This window comes from Ictidomys tridecemlineatus, assembly GCF_052094955.1.
Source record: "Ictidomys tridecemlineatus isolate mIctTri1 chromosome 2 unlocalized genomic scaffold, mIctTri1.hap1 SUPER_2_unloc_1, whole genome shotgun sequence".
Lineage (NCBI taxonomy): Eukaryota > Metazoa > Chordata > Mammalia > Rodentia > Sciuridae > Ictidomys > Ictidomys tridecemlineatus.
The window spans coordinates 128939-143033 of record NW_027520951.1 but is presented as its reverse complement, the minus strand read 5'-3'; the positions used below and the strand labels follow the sequence as shown (position 1 = coordinate 143033).

Sequence of the window (14095 nt, the reverse complement as noted above, 5' to 3'; positions counted from 1 at the left end):
CCAACTCACTCACTAGATCAACGGAGTGGAAATGGAAGGTAAGATATGTATCCCACATTACCATGGTGACTGGTCAACATGGAACTTTCATTGTGAGCACATGCCACATTCCGAGCTGCAACTATTCTCTTAGTAAGTGTATTTTCATGTCCAAGTGTGTTATTGGAGAGTGTGTGATTATTGCTTTAAAAACTGAAACCTAGACCCATACATTAATATTCTGTATTTATAAAAATATGTTAATTCAGGAAAAAGGATTTTGCTCTTCAAATATTTTGATCATATAATTATGGATTTAAAGGGAGGCATAGCTATGATTTTGAGAATCAAAATAGATTCCATTTCTGCTTTGAATGCCAAACCTACAAATGTCTCAATCTTTCTGAATCTCCAGACATTTTTAGACAGAAAAATTTAAAACTTCTTTTTGATTCAGAATGAAAATATACACAAAGAATTGTATTTTAATAATTGGAGAGACTTTTTTGGTGGGATTTCAAGATTACATCCCCCTTATTTGAAATTTGAAAACAAAACTCTTTTCTATTTAGTAGGATCTAATCCAGTCATTTGAATTAATCTTCTTCTTCCATGACTCCTGATGATGAATCCGTTTTTTTTGCTTATCACCTGACCCTGTCATCTCATACCACAAGAGGTCATGCTTGAAGATGCCCATGATGAGCTCTAAACAAACAAGGTATGCAATACCTCCACATTGTAAACACTCTCTGTGCTAAGCCCAAGGCCAACATCATTCTAAATGAGAAAAACAGAAAGCATTTTCTCTAATGAAACTCAAGCAAGGCTGGGATGTTCTCTTTCATCCCTTCTATTCAATATAATCTTTAAACTCAAGTCAGAGGAATCAGACAGATGAAAGAAATTAAAGGGATATGAATAGAAAAAAGAACTCAAATTTTCACTATTTGCTTATGACATACTTCTATATTTAGAAGATCCAAAAAAATTCCCCAGAAAACATCTAGAACCAATACATATATTCAGCAAATTAGGACATAAAATCAATACCCATGAAACATGCATTTCTATACATAAGCAATGAATCTACAGCAAGAGAAATTAGGAAAACCTCCTCATTCACTCTCACCTCAACACAAAGCAAAACCCAACCAACAAACAAACAAACAATAACAATAACAAAAAAAAAACTTGGGAATCAACCTAACAAAAGAGGTGAAAGACCTCTACAATAAAAATTAAACAATACCAAAGAAAGCAATTGAAAAAGATCTTAGAAGATGGGAAGATTTCTCATGCTCTTGGATAGGCAGAATTAATATAGCCAAAATGGTCATAATACCAAAACATTTACAAAGATTTCATGCAATTCCTATTAAAATCCCAATGACATTCTTTTTTTAATTAAAAGCACCAGGCTAAGACTAATGCTCTCCCACATGGGGTCTCTCCCCTGGGGCCTCTCCTGACCCTCTTTCTGGCTTTGACTTATGCTTCCCCTCAAGGAAGTCATTCTCTGGGGACTTTCAGGACCTTCTTTTTGCATATGAGTTTTTTTTTTTTTTATCTCCCAGGTGGCATCTACCTGAGAGGTTCTCAGGATATTTATCCTGGCCCCAGCAACTCAGGCAACTCTGGTCACACCAGTAACTCTGGACACATTGAGGACCCATTCCCTCCTGGCATCCCACTGGAGCCCACAAGCGAGGTGAATAGGTCACTACAGGAAGCAATTGTGGTGCAACTGCTGCCAGTGCTGTGGCTGTTGCTCCTGCTGATCCTGATTTCATTACTACAGAGGCTTGTAGAGGAGTATGGGAATCCCACTGGGATTGGCACTGAATGTAGAGTACAGACATTTGCACATGGGGTTGCATTGCCTGGGACTAAGGACATGGGTGTCCTGGCACACAAAGCAAAGATGCTGGGGCTGGCATCTGGGCTTCCAAATGTGGCATGCCTTGTGCTCCAGGTGCCACCTCCTCTGCCTGCTCCTCTCCTTCCAGGGGCCATGCCACAGCACCATGCTTTTGGGCTCCCATAACAGGTACAAACTTTGGGGGCAATGCTGACCTACCAATGCTGACCTCTCAGCCTGAAATAGCCTCCCACATAGTACTTCATGCTCATCCATCACCTGCTGCAAGGCAACCTGAGTGAAGCTCAGCTGAGAGGTAGCATCATCATGCTCCTCACACAGCCATTGCAGCTTAGAGGCCAAAGACCAGCAAACCACCTCGCACTCCTCACTCCTCCACCTGATCCTGCAGCTGACAGACCTGACTCCCCTGCTGATCCCCCTGTCTGGCCACCACTTGCACATGTTATCCACAAACTTCAGTTTTTCTCTTTTACTACTGCCTGTGTTTAATATTGGTTAGTCATTGTGAAACTTAAAGCTCTTTACAAGCATTTCAGTGAATGAATGAATGATACTCATTTCCCAATGTTTAGATTGTGATCCTAGTTTTCATTTGTATAGTAAATTGTTCATTTTCCATGAAGGATGAGGATGGAGCCAGACAGTATCAATTTGGTGACAAAGGATCTTTAGGTATGTAGATATTTGGGCAGGTGAAGTCAGGTATTTAAAGCTGCAGGCATCCACCAACCTCTGGTGGTCCTGGGGCTGACTTGGAGGTCCTGATAGGTTGGTCTAGGACATAGGAGATGGCCACCAGGGTGCTCAGGCCAGTCTCCTGTTATCTACCTGACTCTGGAGGAGGCTGAGAACCTCTGGGAATGTTTGCTGTGGTGCCCCTATTGCTGGCCTGCAGCAGGGTTCAGAGAATCTTCTGGCCATATTTCTGGGCCTAGTCTCCTCTGCAGGGTCTGGCAAGGTGCAGAGGGAGAGGCCTGGGTGTACAGAGGGGAGGGATTGAGACAGGACGCCATGGAGTGGAGACCCATGAGGTGCAGAAAGGGGTGAGAATGGTGGGAGAGGAGAGGCCCTGCAGAGGGTGGAAAGAGCCTGAACGTGCTCCAGACAAGGAGCTCCTGCAGGGAGGATCACACTCCAGCTCAGGCAGCCATTGACCTGATTGGGGGAGCCATTCACCCAGTCTGTACCCCACACCAGCAGTCCACTGAGGGCTCCTTCACAATGCCCTTTTCATCCAAATGTGGATAAAACCTACAGAACTGGGATGGCTGACCCAGCCCCTCTCAGCCTTGCTCATGATTATGTGTCTGTTTCACTGTGGAAACCTCACATCCTCCTCCCTGTCTCATGATCACTGTCATCCCATAGTGAGTGTGTTTGGTGCTGAGGTCTGAGGCCATCTGTGTCAGCAAGACACTTGTGTTCAGGAGGATGCAGGAGTAAATACTACTAAGTAAATCTTTACTTCAGGACATTCTTGAAAAACAGTTGTCCAGAGAAACACTGGCTGCTTTGAGCTCTCAATTTTCACCCACGCAAGTTGTTTTATTATCAAAAACTGATCATCATACCCTTTCCCCTCATATCCTCACCAACAATTATTGTTGCTTATATTCTCCATGATTGCCATTCTAAATGGAGTGAGATGAAATCTTAGAATGTTTTGATTTACATTTCTTTAATTGCTAGAGACATTGGATTTTTTTCATATACTTTTAATCAATTGTATTTCTTCTGTGACGTGTCTAGTTCTTTAGCTATTTATTGTTTGGGTTATTTGGTTTTGTTTGTTTGTTTTGTTTCGTTTTTCTTTTTGTGTTAAGTTTTTTTAGTTAATTAGGTGCAACCATTATGAAAAGATGTATGGGGATTCCTCAGAAAACTTGAAATGGAACTACCATTTCACCTAGCTTTCTCACTCCTTGGTTTATACAAAAGGACATAAAATCAGCATACCTCAGTAATGCAGCCCCACCAATGTTTATATCAGGTCAATTCACAATAGCTAAACTATGGAATCAACCTAGGTTCCCTTCAACAATTGATCGATAAAGAAGATATAGCAAATATATGCAATGCAATATTACTCAGCATTGGAGAAGAATGAAATTATGGCATTTGCTTGAAAATGGATGGAGCTGAAGAATATCATGGTAAGCAAAATAAAGCAATCCTTTTTGATAATGTTAATTCTTTCTGTCCAAAAGCAAGATAGATATTTCTGTATCTTCTATGATTTCTTTCTTTAGGGTTCTGTAGTTTTCATTGTATACGTCTTTTACTTTTTTCTTTGATTCCCAATCATCTTATTTTATTTTGAAGTTTATACAAATAGGGTAGTTTTCCTCATTTCAATCTCAGAGGATTTGTCACTGGTATACAGAAGTGCCTTTGACTTATGGGTGTTGATTTTATATTCTGCTATTTTGCTGAATTCATTTACTAGTTCTAGAAGTTTTCTCGTGCAGCTTTTTGGGTCTTCTAAGTATAGGATCATATTGTCAGCTAATAGTACTAATTTAAGTTCTTTTTTCATATACATATCCCTTTTATTTCTTCCATCTGTCTAATTGTTCTGCCCAGTGTTTCAAGAACTATGTTGAAATAGAAGAACAAAAGCCAAATGTTTTCTCTGATAAGTGGATGCTGATCTCTTAAGAGGGAGTGGGAGAAAAGAATGAAGTAACTTTGGATTGGGCAGAGGAGAGTGGAGGGGGTGTGGAGCTGGGAAGGATGGTGGAATAAGACAGACATTATTACCTTGTAAACATTAATGATTTTGTTACTGATGTGTCTCTGCACCAGGTATATCCAGAGGAACGAGAAGTTGTGCTCCATTTGTGTACAAAGTGTCAAAATGTATTCTCCTGTTATGTAAAACTAATTGGGACCATTTTTTAAAAATTTAATAGCATTGAAAGGCTAGCCATAGATTAGGGCTGAATCCCATGATCATTCACACATTCTGGTTTCTTGATCTCTTTCATGGACCTGTCTTTGCTTCATTTGGTGCTATTTTTCCCTCCTCCTAGGGGAGTACAGTATGAAATTATCTACGTCCCTGTCCCAGACTGTATCTCCACAAGGACAAACATGTACTTGCTTTTATGCTACACAAAGTTTAGTTTTGATCAGATTTAGGAGGCATGTGAGCATTTCTTCTTGGGTGTAAGAATATGGTGGTCCTTGCTCTCCCCTAAGTCCCATGTGCACACTTCTTAATTGTATGAGCTGTTGGACAAACTTGTCCTCAGACACTGAGAACTGCTTTGGTCAGGTCAGCATGTGTCATGCTGTCCATGACATCCTACAGGCTCACAATCTTTTGTTTTCTCAGTCAAGGCCAACCTGTCAAAGGAGGTCCTTTTCCTGACACACTCTGTTCAAATGCAGGGAAGAGAGTGTGAGTGTCTAATGCAGAAACCAGGTTCTCTAGAGACACTGTCCATCCAGAAAACTGTGAACTATTTGCTTCATGGTTACGGATAGAAGTGATATGACTTTCAATTTAAAATAAAAAAAAATTATTATTTTTTCTTTTTCTTTTGGTACTGCAGTTTGAACCCAGGGCGGTTTCACCCCTGAGCAACAAATTCAGCCCTTCTTTTAATTTTTCATTTAGAAATAAGTCGCTTAGGGCCTCCCTAAGTTACTGAGGCTGGCTTTAAACTTGGAATCCACCTGCCTCTGTCTCCTGGTTTACTGGGGTTACAGGCATGTACCACCTCACCTGGCTTTAACAAATCCATTGGGATAACTCAATTTCCAGTCAGTATCTCCACTCTAATTCCATAGCTTGGATGTAGTGGGAAACCAGCTGAGTGAGTGGAGACCAAGGTCATGCCCGTGGCTCAGTGAGTGGTACACAGAATAACACTGGGCAGGTGTTTCCTGTCCCACGTACCCTTCTGTGTCACCATGAGTCACTGCCAGCTGCTCCTACTGCCATGTGCTGTGGTACAGAAGTAGTCTCATCTGTGACCTGATTCCTGCTGGTGGACAGGTGGCTGGGTTTTCTATGTTGAAACCTGAAATCAGACCAAGGATAGTGTATGTCATTTGCTATCATCATAATTGACAAGTAAAGGAGCCTGGCATGGTTTCTGCTGGTACTAATGTCCATACTTATGCCCCAATTTGCCTTTAGAGCAGTGTTACTAGCTGTCTTACTGATGGCCAGATACTCAGGATGGCTGAGTCAGGTCAGAGGAGGCCAAGGTGACTCCACAGAGAGAAAAGGAGAGGTGGGATTAACATTGAGAAAGATTTCCAAAGGATTTTCTGCCTGCCTAGTCCAGGCTCACTTCAAGGATGCTCTTGGCTTTCTGGTAGCCCCCTCCCTTCAGTGTAAGTCCAGTGTCCCATGGGCTGACTGGAGGGTGGTGTCATTGACCATGTGAGCAGCAGCCCCTCTCTTCTGGCAGCTATGGCCCCTCAGACTCACAGCAACCAGTAAGCAAGTGTGGGTATAAAATCCTGAGGATCCTGCCCCCCAAAGGCAGAGCCATGCTGAGCTGAGAGCCAGCTCCAGGTTGATCCCAGAACTCTGGGCTCCATGGGTCGGTTCCTTGAGGAAGAACTTGTGCAGTAACAGAGAAGCCCGAGAAGGAGGGGTGTGCAGACCAGGGTGGAGGTTCCCCTGAGTCTGCCTCCTGAGGCCTCGGCTGGGCTGGCTTGTCACGTCTTCTCTTGTTCCAATCTAAGAGATTTCTGTCCATCATGCAAATTATCCTTAGCTGCAGGCTGATTCTGGAGGAGATTTTTGATAAGCAGCACTTATCCACAGGGGACAGGGAGAGGAGGGACAGCCCTTCACACTCACCCTCAGCCCCTAGGATGATTCTGCATGGTGTGGTCTCCTAGCTTCTGTTGACAAATGCTGCCCAGACTGTGACTTCTTAGATGGACTCTGTGCTCAGGAGGGCCTGGAGGTCATTGGGATTATCAGGAGATTGAAGCACATGCAGGTAGGAGGACACCTGCATGACCCAGGTGCTCTTTGTTCCAGTGCAACAAGCTCTTATAAGAAATATTCATGATCGTTTTTGTATAACAGTATTCTGAAACAGAGGTCATATAAATGTGTATTACCATCTGAAGCAAGGTAGATACATTTTTATAAAGAATACTTCTGAGTAGTTATCCTGGGGTCTGATCTTCAGAGAACAGTGGGTGAGATCAGCATCTTTTTGGCTAGGAGAATGGCAACCAGCATGTTTTTTTCTCCTGGTTGATATTTTTCTATCTCTTCTTCCCTGCCCCACCCCCTGCAATTCATCTATACTCCCCTCTTCTTCACTATGTAATATAATAGTAATGTTGCAATCTTTAGTAATTAATTTCTCAACAACTTCCAGATCATTACTATGATTTTATACTTGGGGTTAGAGGAACTGTGAAAAACAGTTTTAACTAGTTTTTGTTTCTCATAAGGTTGATTAGTATATGGTTTGTTCTGAAGTGCTTGTATAAACAGGGTTTAATGTTTATACCACTCTCTCATGTGGTGCTGATTGTGAGAAGAGAAGAGGACACACATTGAGTGTAGTAAGTATGAACAAATGGATATTCTCCCAACCAGGTTCTCTTAAGAGAAAGCAGCTCATGAAATAGTTCCTTGTATAAAAGTAGAAGCAATAATCATCCCAGAAGATGAATAGACATATAAGTGAAAAAGTAAAGTATCAAACAATCTCCAAATAGCTCACAACACTGATCAACAACTGATCCCATTGACATCACAGTTAAGGAAATGATGAAGAAAGAATTTAGAAAGTTTGTACTTAAAATGTTCAGTGACTTAAAAGATTTAAGGAATGAACTAGAGATGAAATACAGGAAGTGAATGATCATTTAAATAAAAAGAGAGATTCTTAAAAAGAACCAAATGGAAATCCTGGAAATTAAAGACTCAATAAATCATTTTTGAAGGCAGAATGTCAGGCTTTGAAGATAAAGTATATAATACTGAATATAGAGTCAAAAATAAAGAAAAGATATTAAGTAACCCTGACCAGAATATTGAAGAAATCTGAGATAACATTAAGAGACCAAATCTAAGAATCTTTGGTGTTTTCAAAATACAAACTAAAGGAGTGCACAATTTTTTCAATGAAATGCTCAGAAAATTTCCCAAACCTTAGGAACAAGGAGAAAATTCAGACTTCAGTCACCCAAAAGGAGCTAAGGGAGGACTGGGGGCCCATAAAACTCATGGTAAAGTGGTGACAATGTCCAGGAGCAGGTGGCACCAGCAATGGGGCCTTGCTCAGAGCAGAGTGCCCTGGGTGTTAGCCTGCCCTTGGTTCCCTGGAAGAGGACCAGTGACCAGGTTGAGAATGGCAAAAGCAACAGAAGCAGATGCTCAAATGCTTCTCTGTATTTTTTAGCCTAAGCCAGGGGCGGCCAGGCCATGTGGCCCAAGTAGCTGGATGGGGTCAACTGCACAACATGGGAATTCTCTAAAACAGGATATGGAGGCTATTCACTAAGCAGGATAACAAAATTATCACTGTAGGTTTGGACAATGCGGGGGAAACTAGCATCTATAAAAACGTTCTTTTTTTATTTTCAAAATTATAGGTTCTCCTTAAAATTTTTCAAGAAGAAAATTATACTACATTAAAAAAGATACTTAACTCTCACAATATTAATGTAAACCATAGTTTCTTGAAACATTTGAAAACATCATAGAACATAAGCTCTTACTGACAAAAGGATGTTAGTTTTTCAATATTTTTATAATTTCTTTAGCTTTGCCCCATGTCAAGGGGAAGTCTTTTTTGTGTGTGTGATTAAAGATGTGGAGGGCAAATATCTAATCAATTTCCTTCAAATAAATATTTTTTAGTTTATATGATAAATTTGGAAGACAAAGGCCAGTTTTCAATCTTCATTTTCTATTGTCTGAGCTTCCATTTCACTTATTCTCTTTTTGGCTGTGGTGTCAAAATATGGTTACAGGAGAAGTTTAGCTTCAAAATGGTCACACTGCATAAGAAGTATAATAGTCACTTGGTCTCTTGCATAAGAAGAAGACCACAGAAGCCATAAGTGTGATTTAACAATGTTTGACACATTTTAACTCAAAAAGAGTAGAAAAAGGAAACAAGAATCGGTACAACTCAAGTCAGTGTTTGCTATTTTTTTAAATTTAACATTCAAAGTTTGCTCAAATATCATCTTTTCAGCGTGGTATTCAGTGACTTCTTGATTTTTAATTGCTAATTCTCATCTACTTCCTGGGGAAATATCTGGTAGAAAAACTGAAAAAAAAATAAAGCAGACTTTTAAAAATAGTAAAAATAGTGGAAAGTAAGGGTTTACATTGATATGAAGGGGGAAAGCATACTTCAATAGTGAGATCCACCTTTAATAATTTTATATGAATAAAATAGTACATATATACTCTACAGTAGGCAGTAAGGTAGAAGAGATAGTGATTAATGATGTACATTTCCTAATGTCGGATATTGGTGGCCAAGAATCTCTTTATTCTTCCTGGAATACTTATACTAACACTGACTTCATAATAGAATTAATGAAAGTGTAAAACTACCAAAGATCAATGAGATTTTTGGTCCTTTTAGAAGATAAGACTGATAAACTCTTAGCCAAATTAACTAAAAGAAATAGAAAGAGTCAAGTCAACACAATCATAGATGAAAAAGGAGATATCACCACAGACAATTCTGAAATTCAGAGGATCATTAGAAACTGTTGTGAAAACTTATATCAATAAATTAGAAAATCTAGAATATATTGCCAAATGCTGAGACACATATGACTGACCCAAAATGAATCATGAGTATCTGGAAAATTTGAACAGACCAAGATGAAGCAATATAATTGAAGCAGCAATTAAAGCTTTCTAACAAAGAAAACCTAGGACCAGGAGAAATCTCAGCTGAGGTCTGTAAGACTTTTAAAAAAGAACTAATGCCATTTCTCATCAAATTTTTCGATGAAATAGAAAAGGAAGGAACACTGTCAAATGTCACTCTATAAGCCAATGTCACCCTGAAAACAAAACCAGACAAAGACATATCAGACCAATATACCCAATGAAAATTGACGTGAAAATCCAAAATAACAAATTGACATGCCACATTTAAAATCACTGAGGAAGATAGTACAACATGATCAAGTGTATTTTATCCCAGGAATGTAAGGGTAGTTCAACTTATGCATATCAATAAATGCCATTCACCACATGAATTATGTGATTATTAAGTATAAGAATCATGTGATTATCCCAAGTGATGCAAGAAAACTATACAAAAAAGTCCATCACCCATTCATGTTGAAAATACTGGAGAAACCCTAGTGTTTAAAACACTAGGAATTGAAGGAAATTATTACAATACTGTAAAGGCTATATATGACAAATTCAAGGCCTACATCATACTTAGGGATAAAAACTGAAGACATTTTCTCTAAAATCAATAACAAGACAGGGTATCCACTTTCATCATTACTATACACTATAGTCCTTGAAACTATCACCAGAATAATCCAGCAAAAGAAAGAAATTAAAGGGATACAAATAGGAAAACAAATCAAGTTATCTCTGTTTGCTGTTGACACGATCCTATATTTAGAAGTCCCCAAAAACTCCACCAGAAAACTTCTAAAGTTGATAAACAAATTCAACAAAGTAGCAGGATAAAAGGTCAGCTTACATAAATTAATTGCTTTCCTCTTCTCCAGTGATGCATCTGCAGAGAGAGAAATCAGGAAAAGTATCTCATTCACAATAGCCTCACAAATACTTGGGAATAGAAACTGGGGTTAGTAGCTCAGTGGTGGAGCGCTAACCTAGCATGCATGAGGCACTGGGTTTGATCCTCAGCATCAAATACAAATATATAAAATGTATTCATTTACAACAAAAACTATTTTAAAAATACTTGGGAATAAATCTTATTCCAGCTAGCCAACCAACTTATACTGCAGACCTGCCAATTTACATATATCTCTGATGCCCAGGTACAGGCAGTGTCAGAGAACAGATAATTTGGTAAGACATTGACATCAAACTTCATATACTACAAAGATAACACTCAATATTAGCTTGACAATTTGCAAGAATTTTTTGTCTTACATTCATGCAAATTTGTTAATTATATCATGAAAATATACATTAAAGCACTTTATTGTTAATCTATATACTTGAAAGCAACTACAATCACTCCTTGAAGTCCATACAAGCTCAGTAGCTGAAAACCAGCCAGACCCCAGTGTGTTTGGAACCCTGAGATTGGTGGGGGCGGGGTGGGCAGCCTGTTCCGGGCATGTCTGCAACGAGCGCCATCTGGAGGAAACCAGCCGCCACAGCGCTTTCAGTAGCTAGGAGCAGCAAGGCTGAGATGCCTAGGGCCAGCAGGCAATCCAGCAACACTGTTGCCTCCCACTGACCCTTTCTCAGCTGCACAAGGGCTGCAGGGGAGGCTTGGGCAACCTCCGTGAGAGTAAGAAAAATGCAAGTGCAGTTCTCTGCGTGGCTTTTGAGCTAATCATTAAAGAAATTTTGAGTTTTTCTAAGACAGATGGGATCCTACTAAAGAACTTATTCTGATACCTGTTGCTGAACTAGGAAATCTGGACTGGGAATTAGCTGTGCTAGGTGATCCTTGTCAAGGATAGGAATTAAGTGTTTTTTGTTGTTGTTGTTGTTGTTGTTGTTGTTTTAGGCTCTTTTATCTCAACCTTGTTCTGAACAGATGTTCTAAAATTAATAAACATACACTTTATTCCTGGATCTACCTGTTTAGCAATAATGGGAGATCAGAAGATCAGATGCCACCCATTTTTTTCCCTGATATTGACCCCCACAGTTTTCCTCCTGGTTCTAAATTTTGTTTGACAGCAGAAGATTTTCAGGAGATTTATTCATAATGCGGTAGGTGGCACTATATTGCCACCTGTTTCTGCATAGGCACAGCTCACAATGTAATTTACTATATTGATATAATATGAAACACATACAAGCCAGGTGAATTTTGATAAATCTTGGTTCTCTGCTGTACCACTTTGAAAATTTGGCAAAGAATTATTCCATAGAATTGAGCTATGAGGATATAAACAATGTTGTTCTGCAAAATAGATTCCAGGTACAGGTGGACAAAGAATCCGTATTGTCAACATAGACTGTGAAGGATTTCTCTATTTTGAAATACTATTATGAATTTGTCTTATTTGTAGTTCATAAGCCACAATAATGGTTTTAGGATATATCATTCAGAAAAGTTTAATAAGAACAAATGCTGAGATAAACAACTCAAAATCAACTATCAGTGATTACAAGACATCAAATCAGTGGTGTCTTCTTATTCCTAATGTAAAGGTTAAATTTAAGTTTTTCTCTCCTGTTAAGTTTAAGTTTTGCTTTTCTGTAAGTTTAAGTTCTGTTTTCCTGGAACCCGAAACTTATGTTAAAAACAGTTACTTATGTCAAAATGTACCCTGACCCAACACCCCCTGACAAAACACATGATTATTCTGCAATGGTTATTTTGTAACAATCCCACTCTTGCACCCTAACTGCCATATGAGCTTCCCTGTTTAAACACTGTATAAAAACTCTGCTTAAGCTGTACTCTGGGCTCCAGTTTCTCTCAGGAGAGCTCTGGGCCCTAGCATGCTGGTCCCCCCCCCGCTCCCCCCCCAAACCCTTTCCTTTTGCATGAGACAAGTCTCTTGGTGGTCTCTTCCTCCAACGTTTGCCCGACCCTAACACTAATAATATGTAGAAAAAGTGTCTATTCACTTTAAGTTACCAATTCTTTTGTTCCTAAATAAAGTATGCAATGCAGATTTCCATTGCACAAGTAAAGATGGAGGAAATAACCTTCATATATACTTTTTCACTGAAGCCCACAATTGTCTTTCAATTGAAAAAAACTAATCTCCAGTGTCTTCATGAAACTCTCACAAGTCTGCCATTGTAATGACTGATTGTATTGAAGTCTATAATAATCGCCTTTGTATTGTTTTATATGCATTTCATATGCTATTTTTGGAAGTTTAAGATTCCGTTACATTCAACATGTGGAATTGTCATTTTATTTGCTTTCTTCCTGAGCAATCTATATATAAAATATAAATTTATTCATTTTCCTTCCAAATTATTTGATTGTATTTTTTCTGATTCACCTGAATTTAGAGAAGAATCAGCTACTTAATTTGTATGAAATATTAAAGTTAATCAGTAAAATATAATTGGGTAATTAAGTCTTTTATGCACATTAAATAGAACACTTTATGAAAGCAAACTCATCATGGATCACTTTGAAATGATCTCAACATTCTAAGTAAGACACAAAAGTCTTTTTAAAAGTAGCACTACAAGAATGGAAAATAAACATGTGCCCATTCGAAATGTATGATTTCAAACTAAAAGTGAATACACTTTGTCCAGTGTGATGTTTACAATAATGTACTTTTTAAAATTTTTGGATTACTAGGATCATGAAAGGAAGCACTTTTTTAGTTAATCATATACTAGTAAAAACTGTCATAATGTTATTAATGTGGAAAATCTTGACTATGAAATTCAGGGATCAATTATCCCCTGTGGTGTGTCCTTAAGAAGAAGGCATTCATGTCATTTCATATTAACACAATTTTGTTCCTTGATAGATGGAGCTTAAAAATTACATATGCTGCCATAAATTACTACCTTTAGCAGATCTTGATTAGGTGAAGTTTTTCTTTCTCTCTCTCTTTCTTCCTTCCTTTCTTCTTTTTTTATTTTAATGTTTGTAATTCTGTTTTCAATCTTTGGAGAGTAAAGGTGAATAATGTTTTAAACTTTTCTTGGAGAAAAGAAAGAACTTTTATTGAATATATTTATAGACGAGTATGATTGCTTTAAATTATCTCTTTGGCAGTTGGATTAGAGGGACTTAATGTGCTGGTAACATAAGTGTCATGGTTTTTATAAGAAAATTAATTGTGTATCATTAGATCTGAGGGCGGGTTCTGCATAGAGTGAGGGAGCACTTTGATCTTTATTCCTGGTATGCAGGGTAGGGTTCCAAGAAGTTAATTTGACTTGTAAATTTAGAAAAATCTGAAACCTGAGGTTTTTCAAAACAAAATAAAACTATGATATTTTTATGTCCCTCAGTACTTGGCAGGCATATATTTGGTAGAAATTCTTATCACTTATTTGAAAAAAAAACTTGAAATTAACTGCAAAATGGGAAAAAACAAACATATTTTTAAGAA

General features: G+C 38.5%; 1 pseudogene; it reads left to right on the top strand.

Moving 5' to 3' along the window:
• Positions 1-31: 31 nt before the first annotated feature.
• Positions 32-12050, top strand: LOC144372229 (carnosine N-methyltransferase-like; annotated as a pseudogene).
• Positions 12051-14095: the final 2045 nt, after the last annotated feature.